At 44.1% G+C, this 25848-nt stretch overlaps 1 protein-coding gene across 1 annotated transcript in view; it reads left to right on the top strand.

Annotated features, from left to right (window-relative positions):
- Positions 1 to 5764: 5764 nt before the first annotated feature.
- The window catches only part of DNAH2 (dynein axonemal heavy chain 2), a 511463-nt gene continuing 491379 nt past the window's right edge, over positions 5765 to 25848 (top strand). Inside the window, 1 exon segment of the mRNA XM_033923769.1 lies at positions 5765 to 5901. The gene's annotated coding sequence lies outside the window, so the exon portion shown is untranslated.

Genomic DNA, 25848 nt, shown 5'->3' with positions numbered 1-25848 from the left:
GCTTTCTCTTTTGTGTTTTCTTGGACTTCCGCACATTTGTTTCTCAGTACCGATGTTTAGAGGCTTGCACAGGGCTTTCTTCTGCTTCCAAAACAAATCAAACCCAACAGATTTTAAACCGAAGCTCATGAGAAATATTCTCTTCAAGCCAACCATTGCTGGCGCCAAGGTGGCGGTAGGTTTCCAGCGGTTAAGAGCAGGGTTTGTGCGCTGTTCTGAGCATTGGGAGGGAAGAGCACACATTTGGCACCCGTTTTCTGCTCTTGAATAAAGTTTTTCAAGTGAAAAAAAAAAAAATGGGAACAGTGAGTGTGTGAGCTACAGCCTCAGCACTCTGAAATTGTGGGTTCAAATCCATGCTGCTCCTTGTGACTCTGGGCAAGTCACTTAATCCCCCCATTGCCCCAGATAGATAGATTATGTGTCCATCAGGACAGAGAGGGGAAAATGCTTCAGTACTTGAATGAATTCATGTCAACCATTCTGAGTTCCCCTGGGAGAACAGCATAAAAAACTGAACAAATAAATAGTGTGACAAGTTTCAGCCTCTGATAACCAGAGCTGGTATTGTGACATCATAATGCCTCATTCCACCAATGCCTGAGGGCCTCAGCAGTGATGTCACAATAATAATAATAATAATAATAACAGCTTATATCCCGCAATACCGTGAAGTTCTATGTGGTTTACAAAGATTAAGCAAAGGTACAAATTGATTGACTTTAAGAGGAGAGAAAGAAAGAGGCTTAATAGGACAGGAAATCCATTTTTAAGGAGAGAGTGATCAATAGAACAAGTTAATCGCTATAGAGGGGAGAGAGAAGAGAGGATCAGTTGTCTAGATACTTTAGGAACAGGTGTGTTTTCAGACGTTTCCTAAATTCCTCATAAGTAGTGGGCGAAAGCAATTGTTCTAGGTCTTTACCCCATGATGCTGCTTGGTGCGAGAGAAGATGTTCATAGTGTTTTTTCAGTTTGCTTCATTGACCTGTACTTGGCTGAATTCTACTACATTTTGATTTCTGGAGTGGTGCAGTGCTTAAAGCTATCCTGGGGTTGTGGGTTCAAACCCACACTGCTCCTTGTGACCCTGGGCAAGTCACTTAATCCCCCCCCCCCCATTGCCCCAGGTACATTAGATGGATTGTGAGCCCACCAGGACAGAGAGAGAAAAATGCTTGAGTACCTGAATGTAAACCACTTAGGCAAATAGTGGTATACAAATGCTGAAATAAATAAATGATCTCATTAACATTCGTTAGACTACATTTAAATACAATTTGCATTCATTTGATTACATTTAAATATAAGTTGCAGCCATCTTTGGCACACATGCTGTTTCCTGTTCTACAGTTTTCGGAACATTCTGCGCAGATTAATGCCAGCACTAGTCCAGTACTAATCAGCTCTAGGTTCTGATCATCAGGCCTATGTTAGGCTAGGACAGGGGTAGGCAATTCCGGTCCTCGAGAGCCAGAGCCAGGTCAGATTTTCAGATAGGAGGCAGTGCCTGCAAATCCATCTCATACATATTCATGGTGGAGGTCCTGCAAACCTGGCTCCGGCTCTCGAGGACTGGAATTGCCTACCCCTGGGCTAGGAGGGTGTTAATGGCAAAGAAACCCCCTTCCTCTGGGCTAGAATTACCACCGCGCGTTACAAGAAATGGTAGATACCTCGATAGAGAATGTTAAAGTTGAATTGACTACATTTGTTACCTCGCAATAATGGTCATGTCTCTCTCCTTTTATTAGATTTCTTTACTTAAAATTACTTAATTATAATATTGTAATCACGTAATATGTCTTATTGTATTAGTAATTGGGAGGAGGGTGGGAGAAAATGATTGTTTTATGCATTACTTGTGTAATTAATAGTGCATTTTATGCAGTGTTTTGTGTTCAATTAATTGTATTGCATTGTCAAAGTTTGAAAATCAGTAAAGATTAAAAAACTAAAAAAAAAAGTTGAATTCTATAACCACAATTACATGTGATGATTAAAGTTTTACTCCAGTGTTCTCAATTTTGGGACTTTTACTTAGTTAAGCACTGTTGTGTTTGTGCTGAAACACGGCCTGTGTCAGATCTTTCAATAAAGGCGATTTCACTGTTTCATTTCAAGAGGCCCTTGATGCTTTTTTTTTTTCTCTCCAGCTGTTTGATTTGTATTTTTGACTCCCTCTCCTCATTGCTTCACGATTATAATCCCATTTGCTGACTCTATCTCGGAAACTATTCCCAAGGCTTCAGAAGCCATAAACATGATGGAGCAAGGGATGACAAACTTCAAGCTCAAACTTAATTCAGAAAAACCCAAAATTCTTCATTGCTTCATCACATCCGTTTGACACCAAAACACATGTATGGCCTATTATTGTTCATTAACACCAATTAGTTTTCATTATTAAATAAATTTACATATGCAACTGACTTTATTCTATAACTTGTACATGCTAATTTGCTAACTAAGCGTGAATTTGAGTGCGCAACTGTATAGTATTAGGGGGTTAAGGTCCATTGTGAAAAAGGTTTACAATGATGTAGGAGGATTACATTGTATTTATTTCGATATATATCCCGTTCTCCCAATAGCTCAGAGCGGCCTACACAGGGTAGGGTTACATTGTGTAGAAGGGTTACATTGTTGCAGCAGGGAAACAATTAAGGGCTAGATTCACTAAGCCTTCCGATCCTGTACCAATGATCACAAAACCTTGGAAGAAGTCCAAGGCGGCTGAGTCAATCAGTGACTTCCTTAGATAGGAACCTAAGGAAGTCCCTGATTGTCTTCTACTTAAGGAAGCCATTGATTGACTCAGGTGCCTTGGGATCCTCCCAAGGGAGGAACCTGAGGTGCCTGAGCCAATCAGGGCCTTAAGCTCCTCCCTTGCATCACATGATGCACCAGGGCAGGGCTTAAGGCCTGCAGTGCGCTTCAGGAGCCAGAGGAGTAGGAGGCACCCCTCCTTCTCCCAACAAAAAGGTACGAGAGGGGGAAGGGGAGGGGGAGGGCAGGAGGGAGTGGACATCCCTCCTGCCAGGGGTGGAGGGAGGTATTTGCCAGCAGGAGGGAGTGGGCATCCCTTCTGCCATTTGTGTTTTTATTGTTTTTTTATTCCTTCGCGGGGGAGCAGGAGCCGGGCCCTATGGCAGGAAGGAGTGGGCATCCCTCCTGCCTTTTTCAGGGGGCATGCCACCACCTTGTTTGTTTCTCTCGGGGGCATATTAGTCTCGGGGGGGAGGGGTCCGCAGACATGTTTGTCTTTCTCAGGAGTGCGTTTGTCTAGGGATGGGGGAGGTGTTTGCCTTTATTTTAAAATTGGCCAGATATTTTGTGTGTGTAATACATGCAAAATATCTGGCCCATTCAAAAATAAATGGAAAAAAAAAAAAAGCTGCTGACAGCAGTGACAGGAGGCTGCTTCTCCTGTCACTACTGTCAGGGCTGCCCCGACTCAATCACTTACTGAGCTTAAATCACTAAGGAATCTGGGCTTTAATGACTAAGGAATTTGTCAAATAGGTAGGTTTTTAGTCTTTTCCTGAAGGTGAGGTAGTTTTGTTTAATTCTTATGGGTGATGGGAGGATATTCCAGGTTCTTGTGACAATGTACGTGAATAGGGTGTTGAATATAGTCAAATTGGGTTAGGACTAGTATTTGAACCAAAATTGCAAAGTGGTTGCTGTAGAAATAAGGTCTGATCAGAATCAGTTGTTTTAGGCTGTAGAAAGGTTTTTTTTAACTTCAGGTTGGATATTTGGGGTTCGTAAAAAAGTGTGGAGTCAAGCAAGATTGTAAGCACCTTGGAGGTCCTCTCGACGTTTAGTGTTGTGTCATGAAGCTACTAAGTAGTAGATGTAAAATAAATCAGAGAAAATTTTTCTTCACATACCATGTAATTAAGCTCTGGAATTCGTTGCCAAATAATGTGGTGAAATCAGTTAGCTTAGCGGGGTTTAAAAAAGGCTTGGCTAATTTCCTAAAAGAGAAATCAGTAAGCCCGTTTGTCTCTGCAGTGCTCAGGTTTTGTGCTTCACTGGTTTCAGTTCGGTTTGCCTAGACATTTATGTTATCCCACATTTGTAGTGTATTCAATCTCTCGGATCCCTGAGTAAGGCGTGTTTTGCCAAAACACAGCCTGTATTGGGTACTCCATGACAAATGTGGACATTGTATTTTAAAGGGATTAACTGAATAAAAGAAGCATCAAGAACATTGGATTTCCACAGTTTCATTTGTTTGGGGAAATCCACTGCATATTCCTAGGATAAGCAGCATTAAAATCTGTTTTACTACTTGGGATCTAGCTAGGTACTTAGGACCTGGGTTGGCCACTGTTGCAGACAGGATACTGGGCTTGATGGACCTTCGGTCTGTCCCAGTATGGCAATACTTATGTTCTTAGCTTGCTTCTTCCATTTGAGGGACTGGATAGGGGGAATAATTGCACAATGAATACCAGCATAAACATAACCATAAAGAAAGGCTAAACAGGTTAGGGCTCTTTAACTTAGAGAAAAGATGAGAGAGAAGGAATGCTTATACTATAAAATCATGAGTGGGGTGAAAAAGCCATTAGGAATGGTTGTTTAACCTTTCAAACAATACAAAAACAAGAGGACAAAGACTTGCTAAACTAAACTAAACCATAGGTTTGTATACCGCACCATCTCCACAAGCGTAGAGCTCGGCACGGTTTACAGGGTTAGGTTGAAAAGGAGCTACAATGAAGGGTTATAGGAAAGGAGCTAGGAAGATAAAGAGGGACAGGGTACCAAAGAGCGTGAGGTGTTAGATTTTTGAAAAGAGCCAAGTTTTCATGTGTTTGCGGACGGTTTGGAGGGAGCTTGAATTTCTGAGCGGGGATGTGAGGTTGTTCCAGAGTTCTGTGGTTCTAAAGGGGAGGGATGTTCCTAGTTTTCCTAGGCGGGATATACCTTTTGCAGAGGGGAATGATAGTTTCAGTTTTGGGGAGGATCTAGTGGAATTAGGGTTAGAGGAGTTCCAGAAGAGTGGGATAACGGGAGGAAGGATGCCATGTAGGATCTTGAAAGCTAAACAGGCACATTTAAAGAGGACTCTGGAGTGAACTGGGAGCCAGTGAAGTTTGGACAGGAGTGGGGAGACGTGGTCGAACTTGCCTTTAGCGAAAATAAGCTTGGCCGCGGCGTTCTGGATTAACTGAAGTCTATGGAGTTTTTTTTTTTTAAGTTAGGCTTAAATAGATGGAGTTGCAATAATCCAGTCTAGAGAGGATGGTGGATTGAACAAGGACGGGAAGTGAGAATGATGAAAGTACGATCTCACTTTCCTCAGCATATGAAGACTAAAGAAGCATTTTTTTACCAAGAAGTTGAGGTGGTCATTGAAGGAGAGAGAGGAGTCTATGATGATTGCTTGAAACCAAATTGTAGAAGAAAGAGAAGTATTGGGGGGTCTAAAAGTTAGTTAAGAGAAGCAGAAAAATAAATATTCGCACCTCTCTCCCCCCCCCCCCAAAACAAAAACCCTTTAGACATGATAATTAATATTATAAATTATTAGAAGCACGAGGGTAGCCGTTCCCAGCCTCAACCAATAAGGAAGCACCGTCTAGGAAAGGGGCGGGCACATCGGGAAGTGTGGGAGGAGCACGAGATTAAAAGTCTACAATTTCCTACGCAGACCGCCAACGGCCGTAACCGCCCCTTCCCACCCTCAAAGCCACACCTCACACGCGGAGAGCGCTTTCAGCGAAACGCCCGTTACAGGTGTCGCCAGTTAGGAGGTCGGCGTACGCGCGCTAGTTGCGCCGTCGCCAAGGAGACGCGTCTCTCCCTCACGTGCCGGGTGCTGTGCGCTTGCGCAGGACAGGTTTTCGGCAGGGTACGAGGTGTGCTGCGGGCGGTTGGTCCCAGGTGATGTTTTAAGAGCTTTATTTGTATTTTATTGCTTCAAGAGTGAATGAAATGAATTTCAAGAAAAAGGAAGAAAGCACCGAGTGAGAGAGACTCTGGGTTGCCTCTTATTATATGGTTGTAAAAGCATTTCAGGGTGCAAGACGTGCGTTTGGGATATGGCTAGTCTCTTAAATGGCGTTGTTGTGCGCACCTTGTCTGGCTTGAGCTTCATTTCTAAACCAGGGTATGTTGCAGAAAGTTGTGCATTAGTTGCGTGCGGGGCAGGATGAATTCTTCGAGGGCTCCTGGGCACACAAGTACAATGGGGCCCCTGGCCCCGCCCCATCCCCATTTATTTACCTGTTTTCTTATTTGTTTTTATGCTTTTTATTAAATGATTATATATATCCTCCTTTCCTCATTTTCTTCCTTACATCTACTATCTGCCCCTACCAGAAACTCTGCCTCCCCTTGCCATCTCTCTTCCTCCCCCCCCTTGGTCTGGCACCTATCATCTTCCCTTTGTTCCCCTCATGGTCTGGCATCTCTCTCCTTCCATCTCTATTTTCTTCCCCCCCCCCTCCCGTGGCTTTTAGCATCTCTCTCTTCTCATTTCCTCCACTCAGATCTGATATCTCTGTCTCCTTCCCCATTCTTTGGCATCTCTCTCTCCTCTCTCTTCCCTTCCCTTCTCTATTTTCTGCTTCCGTCTAAATAAATTTCTTTCTTACTATTGAGTCCACAGTTTCCCTCTTTTCACTGTGTCTACTCACAGCTTGCCATCATCCCTTTCCTTCACCCCTCTGCTATCTCATTAACTCTATCTTCTTCCTCCCCATCCAGCATATGCCCTCCATCCAGCATGTGGGAAAGCAACAGCAGCAGCAATGGTGAGGAGGTGAGGGCCCCTCACCTCCTTACTGCTGCTGCTTTCCCATATGCGCCTAATGCTGATGGCACAAGTTCTCCCCATTTTCATCATCACAACCAAATCCCCTGCCACCCAATAGCAAAGAGATATAGCAGGAAAAATCACAACCCACACAGTCATTCAAACTGACACCCTTATAGCCATTCACACGCACACTCTGGCCAGCATAAATCCCTACAATAGTATGATGTCAAAGTTACCCAACTATCAGGTGCACAGACTATCAAAGCCCCTACTCTCTGCTTTCCTGGCGACTCTCCACACTCCTCCCCCAGCATCCCCTGAAAAACAGCATAACGCAAAAAGAGAACTGTATATATTTTCAAGGCGAAAGGAGTCCCACAAATCACAGTAGTGTGTACATTCTGATAATGTTCGTCCAGAGTATGTGCAAAGTTCAAATTTAGCTCAGTTCTAGCCCCAGTCTCCTTATCACACCTGTCTTCCTTTTCAGCCCCCAAATCCAGACCCAGACCCCTTCGCTCACAACTCACCTTTTGGAGTCCTAAGCTCCAGCCCTCTTCTCCGAACTGTCTTCTTTTAACAGCCTCCTACACCAGGTCTCTTTTCCCAAGAACCCCGCTTTAAAGCCTCCTTCCCTCACATGTCTGCTTTTTTCAGCCCCATCTCCAAACCCCTTTTTAGCCCTTCCCCAGCTCCCTTCTCCCATCTTTTCCCTTTCAGCCTCCAGCCCCCTTTTCTCACACGTCCCTTTTGCAGCCTCCTTTTCACACATATCCCCTTTTCTGCCCCCAGCCCCCTTCTCTTACACATCCCCATTGTCAGCTCCCAGCTCCTTTCTCTAACATGTTCCCTTTTTACAATACCGACCCCCAGCTCCAACCCCCTTCTCCCACCTACCCCTTTTTTTCAGCCCCTAGTTCCCTTCTCCTATTTGACCCCTTTTGCCTCTGAAATGTGGCTTGGACCCTGGTCCAATGAAATCAGTTCCCATTCGCTCTGGAATACCAACAGCATATTGTGCGCTGAGACACTTCCCTGCTCAGCGGTCCTGTTGTACTGCGCATGCGTTTTAATGTAGCATGGAGACAACGGAGTTTCAATCGTAGTGCGCATGCGCTAATTAAGGTATTATTATTATAGATAAGTGTAAGTGCCTAAATGTCAGATGCATATACATTGGGTTATGCTAGTATTTGATAATGGTTCCTTTATAGAATAGTCTCTTATTACTCGCACTTGGAGCACCTAAATGAAGGCACTTGGTTATTGAATTGTCTTTCATTTTTTTGTGGTGTGACCTCTGGAAGTTAGTGCTGTTCTGGTGTAGAAAAATTACTTCATAGGTCATGAGTGACTTATGTGAAGCTTTGTCTTACTTCACAATATGGAAAAGAAGCAGACCATATGAAGTAATAATAATAATAATAATAACTTTATTCTTATATACCGCCAACAATCTTGCGACTTCTAGGCGGTTTACAGCAAAGAATATTGCACTGTACATCTGATAGTAACAGCATTAATGATAATAACAACAGTTATGTATTGTAGGGTCATGAAGTACCTTGCGGTTTGCACAGGGTTGGAAGTTAGTGATTGGGGTTATCAGTTTACAGGAACAGATTTGGGGAGTGATTACGAGGGGGGTTATTGTCCTTGTTCGTTGCCTAGGTATTTTGTGAACAGGTATGTTTTCAGGTGTTTCCTGAATTCTCCATAGTTGTTTGTGTGTGTAATTAGTTTATCTAAGTCTTTGCCCCATAAGGCTGCTTGATAGGATAGAAGTTGTTGATGGTATCTCTTATATTTGCATCCTCTGGCTGGTGGGGAGACGAATTTCAGGTGTAATCTTCTCTCATGTCTGTTGGTTGGGTATGAGAAGAGGTCTGTTATGTATTTAGGGGCTAGACCTGATAGTACTTTGAAGCATAGACATCCCAGCTTGAACTTCGTGCGTGCCTCCATTGGTAGCCAGTGCAGGAGTCGGTAGGAAGGGATTATATGATCGGACTTCTTCAGCCCGAAAATCAGCTACAGTACAGTAAAGTGGTTTTAATCAATGCTCCCAGGAAATAGTGCACGACATGGTTGTGTTCCACCAACAAAGCTGTGGCAGGGGCATATAACCAACTGGTGACACACAACAGCTTCTACCACTGCAGAAAATATGATCCTGGGTTCATTCCATCTGGAGCATTGATTTAAATTACTTTTCTTCATATGGTCTGCTTCGTGTCTCTTTTCAATGATGGATCTAGTAGACCAGCTGCCTTGTTGTTTCCTTACTTCACAATATGCCTGGTACTGGATTTTGAATTCAGATTTTAGCTCATGTCTTTCAGTAGTAGCTCAGTGTGAGTTATATTCAGCTACGTTATGTAATTTTCCTGTCCTTGGAGGGCTTACAATCTTAATTTTATAACTGTGGCAATGGAGACAAGTGATTTATCCAAGAAACCAAGAAGCAGAAGTGGGATTTGTACCGTGAATTTCCTGGTTCTTAGCCCACTTCTGTTTTCATTAGGTTACAGCTGATACTGGTAATGGATAATCCAAGGAGTTAAGACTACTCAATTGATTCAGTACCAGACAAAATAAGAATGGTGACAGGGAATGTTCTTGAACTATTCCTCACTGGGAGGCTCATGCAGAAAGCCCTGCACTTTACCATGAAATTAGAATTACAAAAATACTGTGGTATGCTATAATCAGTGAGCATACAAATTATTGCCATGTTAAAACTGTAGCTGTAATACATGGCTCAGGCGCTGACAGGAAAAATGACATTAAAAAACCACACATACAAGCATGCTGTGACATTTTAAACACTCCCAAACCAACACAACTTCCTACCCCCCTGAAAATATATCCTTGGTTTTGAACCCTTCCTCTCCCACATACATGACCTATGCCCCCCCCATCCTGACATCCCAGAAATATCCCTGGTATGTAGTGGCTTCCTCTCTTCTACCCCAAAATATTCCTTGTTAGTCTAGAGGTCCCTCCCTCCTTCCCAACCCCCCAAAAAATTCCCTGGCAGTCTAGTGATCCCATTATATGACAAATTGACACACACAGTGCCATTAGACAGGGAATTTGGGGGAGCGGGAAAAAGGGGCCACTGGATTTCCAGAGCAACTTTGTTTTTATTGGGAACAAGGGGGGCTCGGGTCGGCTCAAAAAGGTGGCTACTAAACTACCAGAGCAACTTAGGCCCTCTTTTACAAAGGTGCGCTAAGTGTTTTAGCGTAGATCTAATGTGCGCTAAATCAACGCGTGCGCTAACGCGTCCATAGGATAACATTCACAGGTTGGCGTTTAGCACGCGCTAAAAAGCTTAGTGCACCTTTGTAAAAGAAGGGGTTAGTTTTTTGACTCAGAAGAAGAGGGGCCACTGCAGCAAGCAATCCAGAGTAGTGAGATTGGGTTGGCGTGAGAGAAGGGGGTGCTGATAGACATCCATGCCTTTCATCCATGCCTTCTACAGTGCCCTGGACCTGGCACAGAGTTTCCTGGGTCTGATGTATGGGGAAAAGCATTTTTTCTTTATACATGACTGCAGGATATTAATGACTAAATTAACATGCATTTTAATGTGGTCTGCGGTAATGGTTTCCACCGGCACTGAAACCCTTCCTGCGTGAAAACCGTTCCTGCACTGCTCAGTCACTAAAAATTGCAGTATAACGATGCAGTATTACTTTCTGCATGGGCCCCTGGTTCTAGATGACAAGAATGACAAACAGACTTTCTTCATAATTTAGATGGCATATAGTCTGTCACATTTTCATAGTATAAAGTTGATGTGCTCAATCAGACCAGGGTTCATGGCATACATTTCAAGGTAATTTGTTATCTGCAGATCTGATCACTTCATTTGTGAGGTGAGATGATCAAATTTGCAGATGACACAAAATTATTCAAAGCTGTTAAAACATGAGCAGATTATGAGGATTTGCAGTCAGACCTTGCAAGACGTGGATGGGGCATCTAAATGGCAGATAGAATTTAATGCTGACAAGTGCAATGTGATGCACTTTGAGGAAAATAATCGTAATTATAGGTACTCACTGCTGAGTTCCATATTGGGAGTCATTACCCAAAGAAAGCATCTGGCAATCATTGTGGACAATACATTGAAATTCTCAGCTTAGTTTGCAGCAACAGTGAAAAAAAAGCAAATAGAATGTTAGGAATTATTCATAAAGGAATAGAGAATGGAACTGAAAATATCATATTGATCCACAGTAGAACTGTACTTTTGAGTACCGAGTATCTAAAAAAAAAATAGCAGAACTAGAAAAGATACAGAGGAGGGCAAAACAATAATAAAAGGGATGGAAAAGCTCTTTGAAGAAAGGAAGGCTAAAGAGGAGAAGAACTTGGAAAAGAGACTGCAGTGGAGATATAATAGAAGCCTTTGAGATCATGAGTAGACTAGGAGATCTTTTGCGAAACGTGAGGCAGTAGGGCATGCTCCTGTGGATCCTCCACTGCTTTCTCATCAGTGGAGTAGCGAGGGTGAGAGAAGCCTGGGGTAGTAGCGCCCCTCTCCCGCCCTCTTCTCTGCCTCCCCACCCCCATCTGCTCCTTCCTCCCTCCCTCCTGCCGCCCGCTCCCCTTCTCTTTCCCCGCATCTCTTTACCGTTCGGGGCGCGAGCAGCAATTCCAACCTGCTGCTTGCGCCAGTGTCGGCTTTTCCTCTGACATCACTCCTAGGCATGGGCCCAGGAAGTGACATCAGAGGAAGAGCCGACACTGGCGCAAGCAGCAAGTTGGGGTTTCTGCTCGCACACGGAACATTAAAGAGATACAGGGGAAGGGAAGGGTGTGTGTGCACGGTAGGGGGGGAGGGAAGGAGTGGGGGAGGCAGAGTGATGGATGGGTGCCGGCGCCCGGGGTGGAAATCCCCCCCCGAACTATGCCACTATATCCCCTTATCAGTCTGTATACCTTAGGCTTTATCTTGGGACTTGCTCTCGTTTTTTCTGTACAATTGTTTGCATGGCACTGTGATCTCCTCACATGGCTTTTTATACCTTTTATGCTGATGGCTCTCACAGGCATTTAAACTTCCGTCCAACCTGTAACTTTCTTTTTATATCTGAAGTCTTGGAACATTTAGTATTTCTACAACTTTTGCAACATTCCAGAGTCTTCCTACATGCGTCATCCCTCACAATCTGGTTTTAGAAAGTTTTATTCCACTGAAACAATATTAACGATTGTTACATAGCAATAGATCAGGGCAAAGCTGTGTTCATAATATCTCTGGGTTTTTCTGCAGCCTTTGATCTAGTAAGTCACTCCCTTTTTATCTCCCGCATTGAATCATTAGGCATCTCTGGTACTGTACTTGGTTTAAGTCATTTCTGTCAGACAGGACATTTAAAGTATCATTTTCTTCCATATCCTCATCTCTTTGTGAGCTCTCCTGTGGAGAGCCCATGCCTCCATCCTTTCTCCTCTGTTATTTAATATTTTTCTGAGCCCGCTTGCCTTAAGGATTCAGGAACACCAAATTGCTTAGATTATCAGGATCTAATATGCTCGATGTTTCCTCTATTTGTCCGATAAACTTGGAAGAATGTAGAAATTTCTCTTTTTATGTTGGAGGCCCTCAGTGGTCCTGAACAGTTTCAGACAGTAATGGACTTTAAAACCTTTAAAGTTTTACTGAAATCATTTTTATTCAAGGATGCCTATAGCTCCTGAAGTGTTTAGTGAGAATTTTATATCTCTGGATGAACGGATAGAAGAGCTAGTGAACGTGGTATTTAGCTAGAGTATGATGAAAGAGTTTGAGGATGAGGCTGAACTTATTATTTTAAATTGTCTCTAACATTGTTTCCTTAGTGTCGACAGCAGACAAATCCAGAGACTAGTGGGATAGCACACATCTACCAGCAGGTGGAGATAAAGAACCGACTCACTGGTGTATATCTTGGATGGAGTCCCTTTGCCAGTCAGTATGCTCTATCTCTAGCAGGTTGGATGGCTGCTATTCTGATGGTTCCTGGATCTCTGATGGCTCCTATGTGGAAAGGCTGTTTCTCCTGCTGCTCAGGCTCCACCTGGTCAGGGGCAACACCTGAATCCTCCCAGGTCCCTTCCCCACCGCCTGTGGAGAGAGTTTCCTGGTCCGGAGGGCTTCTTTCCCATAAGAAAAAAACAACAACAAAAAAGGCATCCATTAGGCTTGGACCAGGTTTGCCAACAAAGCTTTGGAGCTTTGGTGATGGAGTAGGCCTTTCGGGAGCTGGAGCACTGTGAATTGTTTGCCTGGGTGTGGAGGCATGGCAGCGGAGGCAGTGAACACTGCTTGCGGTGCAGGAAGCACCGCTCTCCTTTGGGGGTTCGGCTGGTTGCACGGGAGACATGGCTGTGGTAGCTCTTTCGGGTGCGCCGCCTCCTCACACAAAACACGTGCTTGGGTAGAAGGCAGGACCGGCTTTGGCTGCAGTATTGGATGTGTGGCCGTACACTTCGGCTGAAGTGGTGGGAGAAGTGCTGTTTCGGGGAACGGCAGCCCCAGAAGGGCTTGCGGCCTTAGGTAGCCTCTCGCAGGAGTTTGTGCTTCTGCTGCATAAGGTTTTTTTTGCATTAAAGGGCAAACCCGGACAGAGGAGCCCATGGGGTGTTGATGCAGCCACAGTGTGGTCAGAAAGGGGTCAAGAGGCGCAGGGTGCCCAAGGCTGAGGACTTCTCCAACCCAGAGATCTCTTTTCCTCTGTTTGGTTACGGGGTGCAGGACATGGATACAGAAGAGGCTGAAGGGGAGGAACGGGCAGCCTTTATTTCTAAAGCAATGGACATTTCCCTGCCGGATACAGAAGAGGGGGGGGGGCAGTGCCCAATTCCCTTATGGCAGACACCTAGGCGGCCATCTAAAACCTTTCCTATGCATGAGGCCATGCAGGAGTTGATTTCAGAGCAATGGACTACGCTAGAGTCAGGCCTCAAGGTAGCAAGGGCTATGCGTTTGTTATATCCAGTGGCTTAGGAGTAGCAGGATAGGTTTAGGCTTCCAAAGGTGGACACTTTGGTGGCAGCAGTAAGTAGGAGGAGGGAGGTGTAACTCTGAAGGACTGTCAGGATTGGAAGATTTAGTCTTCTTTAAGGTCTTCATTTGATGTGGCAGCCCTGACTCTTTAGGCAGCCGTGTGCAGTTCTTATGCGGCACGAGCTTGTCTTCAGTGGATCCAGCTGTTTACGGATGGGGTAGTAGAGTCCGGTGGGGCTCTGCCCCCAGTCTTTACAGATGTGGAGTCGGGGCTGGTGTATCTGGCCGATGCCTTATATAATATGATTAGGGCTTCAGCAAAGCAGGTGATTCTAGCGGTGGTATCCAGGCAGCACCTGTGGCTGCAGCATTGGGCAGCGGACACTGCCTCAAAGTTACGCCTGGTATGGCTTCCCTTTAGGGATAGGTTACTGTTTGGAGAGGACCTGGAGAAATTGGTGAAGGATTTTGGAGACTTCTAAGTCTCAGAGGTTGCCGGAGGATAGGTCTAGAGGGGCACCTCGGTCTCCTTCATCTAGGCCACGTTTTCGGGACACCAGGAGGTATAGCCCAGGGAAGTCAGCATATAGGGCTTCTTATACTGTGGCATATAGTGCCAGGTCCAGGGTTATGCAGAGGCAGCCTTCTCGCCCTGCCAAACCCTCAGCCTTAAGGGCAGATCTTCCCCAGTCCTCACAACCTACACAATGACGGGGTTTTGGCTCTTTCCGCCGGGTGAATGGGGGGGCGACTAACCTCATTACTGGTGGAATGGGCCAAGATTATGTAGAGCCAGGAGGTTCTCTTTGTAGGGTACGAAGGTTACGATTGAGAATGTTTCTTTTCAAGCACAGATTCTTTTTGGGCGTTCCTGTGAGCAGAGACCAGATAGGAGGTTGTGAGAAGTTCGCTCCGGACATAGGGGCTAGGGGCTCTATTCCTTGGTTTTGAGGGCCCACAAGTGGATCAGTTAGTTCCTCATGAGACTAGTACTCGAGGGGATATGTCCTTTGGTTCCCTTGCAGTGAGTTCCCCGGCTCCCCAGCAGGCACGGGGAGCAGGCTCGGGAGGTAGGGTAGGCTCTCGGTCCCCACGGTGGTTGTTGAGGGGGTTACCTCTCCGGCCGGTGAGGGGGTGCGTGTTGCTTCAACTTGCTCTCTTCTCAAGCACAACAGGGTGGATAGATCAGGGTTGTCCGGGGCCCTCATGTTAGATTCCTCGGGAGAGGTGATCACAGGTCATTCCGCTTCGGTTGTGGGGGGGCACCCGTCTGCTTCACACAGGATTTGGTTCAGGGAGAAACTTCCTACTGCTTTGGTCTTACAGCCTGGCTATTGAAAGATCGAGGCTGCAGCATATGGGATATTCTGAGCAGGTTTTCTCTACTCTGTTGCAGGTAAAGAAGAGATCTACCTCTACGACTTATGCTAGGATCTGGCAGGTGTTTTAAGCTTGGTGCATTCAATTAGAGATTTTTCCCTTTCAGGCTTCCCTGTCTCAGATTTTTTCTATCCTGCAAGAGGGGGTTGCTAAAGGGTTGGCCTACAATTCCATTCGGGAACAAGTAGTGGCTATCGCCTGTTACAGAAGGAAGGTGTCAAATTTGTTCGTAGGGTTTCACCCAGATATGGTCCGATTTCTTAAGGGGGTGAACCGAATTAGGCAGCCTTTGCTGAGGCCATGTCCAGATTGGAGTCTGAAGGTGGTCCTTGGGGGTTTGCAAGGGGCGCCTTTCAAGCCTTTGAATAACACGACATTCAAGAATGTTACTTTAAAGGTGATTTTTCTGGTAGCCCTGATGTTGGCCAGACATGTGTCTGAATTGCAGGCATCCTGCAGGGATCCGTTCTTACATTTCTTGGGGGCTGGAGTTTTGATTCGAATGGTTCCTTCATTTCTTCCAAAAGTGGCGTTTCCTTTCCATGTCAATCAGGTCCTCTTACTACCATCCTTTAGGAAAGAGGATTAGGAGTTGAGGCTTCCTGTCTTGCATATGCTCGATGTAAGGAGAGTGCTCTTGCACTATCTTCAAGTTACTAATGATTTTCAGCTTTCGGATCACCTCTTTGTGCTCTTTTCAGGTCCCAGAAAGGGTTTGGCGGCTTTCAAGGCCTCGGTGGCTCATTTTGTCCAAAAGGCTATCTCTTCCGCTTATTTGTTGGCGGGCAAATGGTTGCCGGATGCTCTACATGCTCACTCGACAAGAGCAATGGCTACATCTTCGGCAGAATCCAGGGGGTTTTCTCTGGATGAGATTTGTATGGTGGCCACTTGGTCATCCTTCAACATGTTTTCTAAGCATTACCGCTTGGATGTGGCGGAGTGTGCGGAGGCGTCCTTGGGTGCTTCGGTGCTCGCAGAGGCAGCATATTCGTCCCACCCGAGTTGAGGTGGCTTTGCTACATCCCACTAGTCTCTGGATTCATCTGCTGATGATGCTAAGGAAGGAAAAATTATGTCCTACCTGTTAATTTTCTTTCCTTTAGATGCAGCAGATGAATTCAGAGCCCCATCTGATCGGTATTGTTCAGTGATATTTTTCTCGCAGGTTATGTTCATGGATGAGGTCAGGATTTCTTTTGCTTATGGGAAAGAAGTTTGTTAAGCTACAGTTGCTTTATGTGGATACTTGGGCATTGAACAATACTGACTAGCAAGAGGGACTCCATCCAAGATATACACCTGCGAGTCAGTTCTCTATCTCCACCTGCTGGTAGATGTGTGCTACCCCACTAGTCTCTGGATTCATCTGCTGCGTCTAAAGAAAGAAAATTAACAGGTAGGACATATTTTTTTCCTTTGTAGAAACAAAATGTTATGTTATATGCAATCTTATATCGCATAAATTCTCATTAATTAGAGTTCTAGGTAGTATTTATGTTTGTAATTTGCCCAGGAAAGGGAAGGTGTGAATCCCGTGCCTATGTTTAGGGAAAGGGAATGGGGACTTATATATTGCCTTTCTGTGGTTTTGGCATTTCAAAGCTTACATTCAAAGTGGTGGGCACTGGAGGGTTAAGTGACTTGCCCAGGGTCACAAGAAGCAGCCCCGGGATTTGATCTCAAAACTTCTGGGTGCAGAGGCAACAGCTCTACCAGTGAGCCACAGATTGATAGAATTTGAATATAATAAATAAATAAATGTATCTCATTTGAGGTCCTAATGATAAAACATGTGCCATCTCAATTGGATAGTAAACTGCATCAGTTTCTATTATGTTCAGACAGCTTAGCCTTCATCAGCTACGGGCAAAGGCAGCTTCTATTGCTTGCATAAGATCTTTGTCAATTCTAGACTTCCACAAGGCAATAATGTAGTCCTCAGTTCACAAGACATTACTGTCTTGAGACATCCTGCAGATTAGACAGTGCCTTTGGGCAGGCTGTCTTCCAGGACCTCTTTACTGCATTATTTGAACTGTCAGCTACCCAGATCCATGCTTCATATGCTTGGTTGCCTAGCAAGGAAAATGAGAGCAACAGGCACCCCTCAGCCTTACAGTGTGGTAGCTTTAGCCTACCTGTCACTAGAGAAAGAGTCGCATGCTTGTTACAGGGGTTCTCCATAGGTGGCTGGATAATACAGACAAACTATCCCACCTGCCGTCCCCTCAAAAAATTTACAAAAGAACAATAGTGAGAGAAAATGAAAGGTACTAGGTTTTTGTCATCAACTGAGGGGGATAAAGGCTCAGAGACTCTTATTGATTTTGGGAAACCACCACATATACCTAATCGAGCTTTCCACATGTTTCTGGACCTGCAAGAGTGATTTCACTTACTGGGAGTTGTTAGATGATGCCACCCTTGGTCTGTCTGCATTATTCTACTATGGAAAAACCCTTCTACAGGTAAGCAACTCTGCGTTTGCAGTCCTCAAAGGGATTATACTATAAGGGCCCCCTATTAACCCTGGTAGAATATTGTGTTTTTGTGTCATTTTTATGCAAGATAATGTACCATAGTATTCATTAACCTATGGTACTTCAGTACTGCAAGTTAGTAAATGTTTACGGCAACGCTGTACATTTTGACATTAAATAGACAGTCCCTGCTCAGAAGAGCTTAACAGTCTAACTTGGACAGACATGACATAGAGGGCTGGGGATGAAGAACCCAAGGTGAGAACAGTTAGAAGTTGCAAGCAGTCTCAAAGAGGTGGGCTTTTAATTTTGGACTTAAACACTGCCAGAGACGGAGCCTGCCGTAGGGATTCAGGCAGTTTGTTCTAGGCATATGGCGTAGCAAGACAGAAAGGATAGAGTCTGGAGTTGGTAGAGGAATAGAAAGGCACAGATAGGAGGGACTTAACCCATTGAGCAGAGCTTGTGGAGGCGGGAAGGGGGACAAAAGGAGAAAGAAGTTAAGAGAGATAATGAGGGGCAACTGAGTGAATACATTTGTAGGGCAGTAAGAGGAGTTTGAATTGTATTCGGAAATGGATGGGAAGCCAATGAAGTGACTTTTGGAGAGGGGTAACATGAGTATAGCAGCTCTCACAGAATATGAATCATGCAGCCGAATTTTGGATGGATTAAAGGAGAGAAAGAAAGCAAAGCAAAAGACCTGAGAGTAGCGAGTTGCAGTAATCTAAGCTTGAGGTGATGAGGGTGTGGATAAGGGTTTTGGTGGTGTGCCCATCCTACACCAAATCATCAAATATTGGACACAGACCATGCAAGTCTGTCTAGTACTGGACTTAGCTCTTTAATTTACATTCTTCGTTTTCTAATTAGAGATCCTCTATGTTTATCCAATGCGTTTTTTGAATTCCATCACTGTTTTCCTCTCCACCACTTCCCTCGGGAGGGCATTCCAGGCATCTACCACCCTCTCCGTGAAGAAGAATTTTCTAACATTGCTCCTAAATCTTCCTCCCCATAACCTCAAATTATGCCCTCTAGTTTTACCATTTTCTCTTCTCTGGAAAAGATTTGGTTCTATATTAATGCCTCTCAAGTATTTAAACATCTGTACCATATCTCCCCTGTCGCTCCTCTCCTCCAGAGTATACATATTTAGGCCTTCCAGTCTTGTCTCATACTTCTTTTGGTTTAACCCCTTACCAATTTTGTTGCCTTCCTTTGTACTGCTTCAAGTCTTTTTATATCCTTCACCAGATACGGCCTCCAAAACTAAACACAATACTTCAAGTGCAGCCTCACCAATGACCTATACAGGGGCATCAACACCTCCCTTCTTTTGCTGATTATTCCTCTTTCTATACAGCCTAGCATCCTTTCTAGCCAGCCAAGAGCTGCATCTAGCTTGTTCAGAGGGGCATTTTCGATAAAGCATCTAAATCCATGTTTAGACATTGTGCGGAATGTGCACAAAAGTCCAGTACCAAATATGCCCATTTTCAAGACTGCAAAACATCTATTTTGTTTTTTTTCAAGAATGGATGTGTGCGTGCTCAGTGCGTCTATCTTTTTGAAACATTTAAAAAAAAAAACCCACACACACATCCAAAATGAAAACGCACAGAACAAGCCTTTGGGATGTAGTTGGGGCCAGCATTTTTAGTAGAGCAGTGGGATACCCTAGGGTGGCATTGCGATAAACCGCACATAAAAGGTCCCAGATCATCTCACTATAACCCCCTTATATTGTATGATGAGCCCTCCAAAACCCACTGTACCCAACTGTATATCACACCAATAGCCCTTATGCCTGCAAGTGACACCTATATGTGGGTACAGTGGGATTATGATGGGGTTTGGAAGGTTCTCAAATTCCACTGTAAGTGTAGTGGTTAGAGTGGAATTATTGGCCTGAGTCCCCCATCTCTATAGTTCCCTACACCACTCCAGGAATCTGCTTGCTGTTCTAATAGGACTGGCCATAATATCTGAAGCTGTCATACAGGCAGGTGTGTACTGCCTCATTCACATCTTTGAGGGGTGGGAAGGAGTCAGTGAGCACAGGGAAAGGGTTGGGGGGGGGAATCATGCTTACATCCCTTCATTGGTCTTCTGGTCAGTTTGGGTACCTTTTTAGTATTTAATCATTGTTAAAATAGGTCTTGCCCCAGAGGTCCAAATTGTGCCCTGGACGCTTTTTTAAATGTTCGATTATGGCAGAAAAATGTCCAAGTTATAAGGCCACCGTAGTCTCACCCACAACATGCCTCTAACACGGTCCCTTGATATTTAAATGAACTGTGGATGAACAGCAAAGAAATCCGACTAGAAAATAGGTTTTGAAAATAGTGAATTGGAAGGGTTTGGCGAGCAAAACGTCCCTTTATGCCACTTTTTGGATGTTTTTTTTTCTTTTTTGAAAATGAGCTCCAAAATCACCCCCACTATCTGCTCTGATCAGTTTCCTGCTGCAGTGAGTTATTTTCCCCTGAAGTAACTGCACTACTGCAGCAATCTTCATTAAAGGGTCCTTTTACTAACGATTAGCTCGCTAAATGCTAAGGCACCTTAGCATTTAGCACGAGCTAATCGTTAGCGTTCGCTAAATCGGTTAGTGCGCCTTGGTAAAAGGACCCCTAACTGAGGCTTAGATTGGGTCTGGTTTTTATTCTGAGTGACCAATTTGAATTTTTCTTTCTTCTTCCATCAGTATTGTATATATTTCAGTATTTGAATTAAATGTATTCATATCTACTAAATTTTGACTCATTTTCAGGTCTCGGCCTGCTAATGTGACTTCAGTTAATTTCTCCCCTTTTATTGCCCTATTGTATATCATTTAGATAAGTAACTCTACAGGAAGTATAGCAAATAACGATGAACTATGATCACTTTGCTGTGGTCTAGGTGTTTATAAGTAGGTTGCCACAAGAAGGAACTTGACTTCAATTATGCCAGATCTATGGCTGCTGGACCTGTGGGTGTGTACGAGAATGTAAGGCGCGTGGAGACTGGGTTACGCTTGTATACTGGAATCTGGACCCTGTTATAGAAGAGACTCTCGCCACCTGGCATCGGTATTTCTAACTAGAGGCCCCCCACTTCTAGATCTGCCTCCTACATTTTTATCCTTGTAATAGATTTAGAGAGTTCTAGAGACTCGGCAAGCAAGTCCAAGATTGGATTTGCTCAAGAGAGCTTTAGTGAACACTGTGTAACAGTTGTCATGGTGAGCACTCTTATACATATTTTGTTTTCTTTGGATTTCATCTTTCTCATCCTATTCTCAGTTCCCCAGCTGCTCCACAGCTGGAATCCTTGGTACTTAGCGGACTGGCACAGTGGGGGCGGCTGACAATGTGGTACGTGAATCTCCATCTTGATGAACAAAAAAATGAGCTGTCGCTTTCCTTCTGTCCCACAACATCATAGCAGGTGAAAAAACCCCCCACAAAAAAAAAAACCTTTTGAAAGGGTGTTTAGTTAAGAAAAACTAGAAGAAGCGAGTCTGCTTCTTTGTATCTGTTTTACAAAACAAGCAGGTACTGTTATTTGAGAAGCAAATCGCTTGTGAACAATGGGGGTGAGTAAACATACCAGGATAATAATAAAACCTCTTTGAAACTAATGTTACCCACTTCCAGTCTTTGAATTCCATCATCCTTCAAACAGCAAGGGCAGGGCAGATATTTAACATTAATGCTCGCTGCTTAGTAGAGGACCACTAGTAGAAAATAGAATTAAAGAATTATAAAAACATTTAGCGATTTTTGGATTCCTGCAGGCTGTGGTTCCTTCAAGTTCAAGTTTTCTTTAAAATTTGATATACCGCGTAAAAAACTGTCTTGTATCGTACCAAGGTCAGAGTGATTCAAAGATGGTGATATGCTAGAAGAGGGTGTATCTGGGTTTTCAGAAGGCATTTGATAAAATCCTTCATGAGATACTCCTCAATAAATGAAGGCAGTGTACTAATATGACTTCCTAATTGGTTAAAACAACAGAAGAAGCAAGTGAGATGTCTAAAGCCAACCCACAGTTACATTTATTGAAGCTGATAAACAATGGTTCAACAAAAGTTCTTGAACACATATATCAAAGTAAGTCCCAAAGTACTTGCACAAATATATTGAGAGAAGGTCTCAACTTGGATCTGAGTTTCGGCAACAAAGTTGCCTTCTTCAGGGGACAACAAGAAACTTTGGACAAAGCAGGTTGGCTATATAATTTGTGTCGGCGTCTTCAGAAATTGAATGTGCCTTTTCTTTTGGCATGTTTAATTTCTCAAGGATGGCTGGCTGGCTTCCAATCAAGAATGAGAGACAGGCTACAAATATTGTTCTAGTGGCAGTAGTGAGCAAAAAGGTGCAATCGGCCAAATCAGTTGTTCACAGCTGCAGTAGGTTTGATGGTTTAGAGAAAGTTTTAGGGAGGTGTACAGGGGAGAAGGTCTGATGGTGGGTCTGGCTAGGGAAGTGAAGCAGCAGCATTGTTCTCCTTGAATAAGCAGAATGAGCAGTTCCATATTTGACTGACTTTATTGTATGGCATCATAGGTGGAGAGTATCAGCTCATTAACTTTGCTCACCTCCATTAGGCATAGCACTAGGTGACCTTTAATAAAACTTCCATATTAAAACTCTATGAAATGAATTGTAGTATGATATCACCCAGTACTGTATATGAACTATAGTGATCAACAATGGTTTTTCTTTAGTTAAAGGAAAAAGATTAAAAGAGGCTTTTTAAATTGTACATCGCTTAGAAAATTTGTATAAGCGATTCATCAAATGGTAATAAAACTTGAAACTTGAAGAAAAAAAAGTTATTTTTCTCTTTTAGAATTGTTTTATCTTCTTTTGATATAACCCAAGCCCTTTCTCTCACTATAGCCAACAAAAGACTAGTGGTTTCAAAAGGTACTCGCTTTGTAATGCCAAAATGTCCTTAATGGACAATCCTGGCCAGCATATTAAATGCGTGAAATTAAAGAGATGTCCCTTAAGCAGCACAGGCTTCAGTTTCAGGATTTGGTATAATCAATTTAAGAACCCGTGATGCTTACTGCACCCAAGTGCTTGCACTCTGTCGCATACCCCTTGTCTGCAATGACTCCCAAGCCCAAGGCCAGGATACCAAATCTTTGCCTTCTTCCTGAAAGAGAAGGTCTTAGCTTACTCCAAATGCCCATTGAAAGGGTCCATGATGTTCAGAGTGGGGTCCAGGAGGTTTGGCCTCTAAAACTGATGCAGATCATATTATGGCTTCAATGAGATTGAGATTGACCTTAGCAATATTGAGGAATTTATTAGGATATTGAAGTCGAGTCATCTTTTAGTTATCAGCACTGAGGCTGTTGAACTTGGGGATATGCCAGACTCCTTGGTACTGGGAGCAAAACTTTTCTGTTTGACTCGACTGTTATCTGATAGTTTGTCCATGCTAAATCTAACCTTGCTTATGTTGAGGTAGGTTTTTTTAATGTCAAGGAAAAATCAGTTGACGTGAATAGCAGGAGTTGCTGTTTCTGTTCTACAGAAGTCTGTGAAGTCAAAATACAAATAACCTCAAAACTTTCCTTGCTCCTGATGTCACCTTCTCCTAGAGCATGGATGTCAAAGTCCCTCCTCGAGGTCCACAATCCAGTTGGGTTTTCAGGATTTCCCCAATGAATATGCATGAGATCTATTAGCATATAATGAAAGCAGTACATGCAAATAGATCTCATGCATATTCATTGGGGAAATCCTGAAGACCCGACTGGATTGCGGCCCTTGAAGAGGGACTTTGACACCCCTGTCCTAGAGGCAAAGAGCTAGGTACTAACTGAGATGATCTAGTCAAAATCATCTAGGACAGTGTTCTTCAACCTTTTTACACCTGTGGACCGGCAGAAATAAAATAATTATTTTGTGGACCAGCAAACTACTAAGACCGAAATAAAAAACCACATTTCCGCCCTGTCTCCGCAAGCTCGGTCCCCACAAACCATCTGATCCCATCTGCACAAGCCTCAGTTATGATTTTATATTGAACGTATTTTATTAAAGTATAAAAAGAAACAATATTCTGTACAATTGTCATTTTATAAATATAAATATTCAGAACAAGGACCAACAAAACCCCTGTCTCCCCTCCCCTTCACTTATATCCCCTCTACTATCAAGAAAACTGATTATTACAGAATGCTACACAGAAATATCATGCTAACAGAATACTGCAGTCACACATGACAGGAATAGTGTTAGGCTTTGCAGTCCCCAGTTATGTCTCTAGCAGGATATATATTGTAATGACAAAATAGAAATAAAATGATTTTTTTCTACCTTTTGTGGTCTCTGCTTTCATCTTCTTTCCACTCTTCCTTCCAGCGTCTGCCCATTCCATCCACTGTCTGGCCTCTCCACCTTCCATATGTATCTGACTTCTTTCTATGCCCCTCTCCCCTTTCCATCCGGCCTGTGCCTCCTCTCTCCTTTTTACATCATTCATTCCAGCTTCACTGCTTTCTTCATTTTTATCTCTCCTACACCAGATCTAGCATCTTTATCCCTCTCTCATTTCTCTGCTGACCCCCCTTTCCAGCATCAATCTCTCTCTACTTTCTCATTCCTGTCTCTCCCCTTTCCCTCCTCTAATCTCCCTGCCAGCTGTTTCCTTCCTTTTTTCCTTCTCCCTTCCCTTCTCCTCCCTATCCAACAGTAGCTCTCTTCCCATCCCTTTCCCTCTTCCCCTCCCAGCAGCATCTCTCTTTCTACCTACCTCCAGGTGCAGTAGTAGCTCTCCCTTTATCCAGCAGATTCCCAGCCTCCAACAGTGGCTTCCTCTCCTTCCAGCAGCTCTCAGTACTTGCCTGCAGCAGTGATTTCTTTAGGCAGCCTTGGGTCCGTTGCCGCCTCTGAGGAAAGGAGAAGTTGCCAAAGTGAATCACTGCCCTGGTAAGTACAGAGCTGCTAGGAGAGGAGACAGCCACTGTTGAAGGCTCCCCATGATCTTACTCCTGCTGTGCTCTGCACATTTGCGACCCCCCCCCCCCAAGCCGGCAAAAACAGCTTTGCACTGCAGGCCCTGCCGCCCAAGACGAGCAGGAGGCCCCTACCCGCCGCATCCTGCATGTGGGCAGACTCTCGGCACAGTCGCTGCTGATGGCCCCAATCCACATGCTAATCCACATGCTGATCCCCCCGCGCACGCTGACCATCTCCCTTCTACCTGCACCTTCCCCGGGCCCTCTTCGGCGACTCGGCAGAGGCAGTGATCAAGACAGGCTGCCAACGTCGGGCATTCCCTGAGTCCCGCCTATTTTGTTTCAACGTCCTGTTTCCGCATAGGCGAGACTCACAGAGGGAATGGCCGACGTCGGCAGCCTGTCTTGATCGCCTTAGGCTGGGAGGAACAGAAGATTTCCGCGAACACCACCGGGGCAGGAAATTTAACGGCATCCATCTCGCTGGCCCTGTGCAGACCGGCAGGAATTTTCTGCGGACCGGCGGTTGAAGAACTGTGATCTAGGAGATATTAAGGGATTAGTTTGTTTTATCCCAGGAAGAGTCTTTCAGACAATTAATTGGTGAGAATGAAGTGGTGATGGCAAGGTATCTTCTCCTGGTCAAGAAATCTAGAATGACAAATGATAGAAGATCAAATTAAGGACTCTTGAGTCAACTTGGGAACTACATTGTGACTGATTCTATATTGGGAAAAAAAAATTATTCCATATTATCCTATATTTACATCACATCTGTTCCCCCAAGTTATTTCACATTTCATGTTTATTTAAATCTTGATGTACCACCCATCACAATGCATCTGGGCTCTTTACAAATAATCACATATGCTAGCTAGTAAGATATAAGAGAAAGAAATAGACCTGCAAGAGAAAAGGAGGAAGTACAATAAATGATAGGATAGAGGGAAAAAAGTACAAGCATTTCCTTCCAGACTGCCATCTCGGCCATGCTATGGGAGTGGACAAACTAGGGGAAGTTTTTGTTTTTTTTTAAGTTCAAAATTTTTTTTATTGATTTTTAGCATATAAAAGTACAATAAATGTTAACAAGGCAAGAAACATACAAGCTGCATCAATGGAAGGAGTCATAAAATCTAATATAATAAAACGCTAGGCCGCGCATGCGCACTCCCATCGCATGGGTCCGTTTTCCGTGAGCTGTAGTGACCTATAGGAAGTGCGCATGCGTGGCTTA

The sequence above is a fragment of the Geotrypetes seraphini genome, chromosome 16 (genome assembly GCF_902459505.1).
Source record: "Geotrypetes seraphini chromosome 16, aGeoSer1.1, whole genome shotgun sequence".
Classification (NCBI taxonomy): domain Eukaryota; kingdom Metazoa; phylum Chordata; class Amphibia; order Gymnophiona; family Dermophiidae; genus Geotrypetes; species Geotrypetes seraphini.
This window is presented reverse-complemented; position numbering and strand designations above follow the sequence as displayed.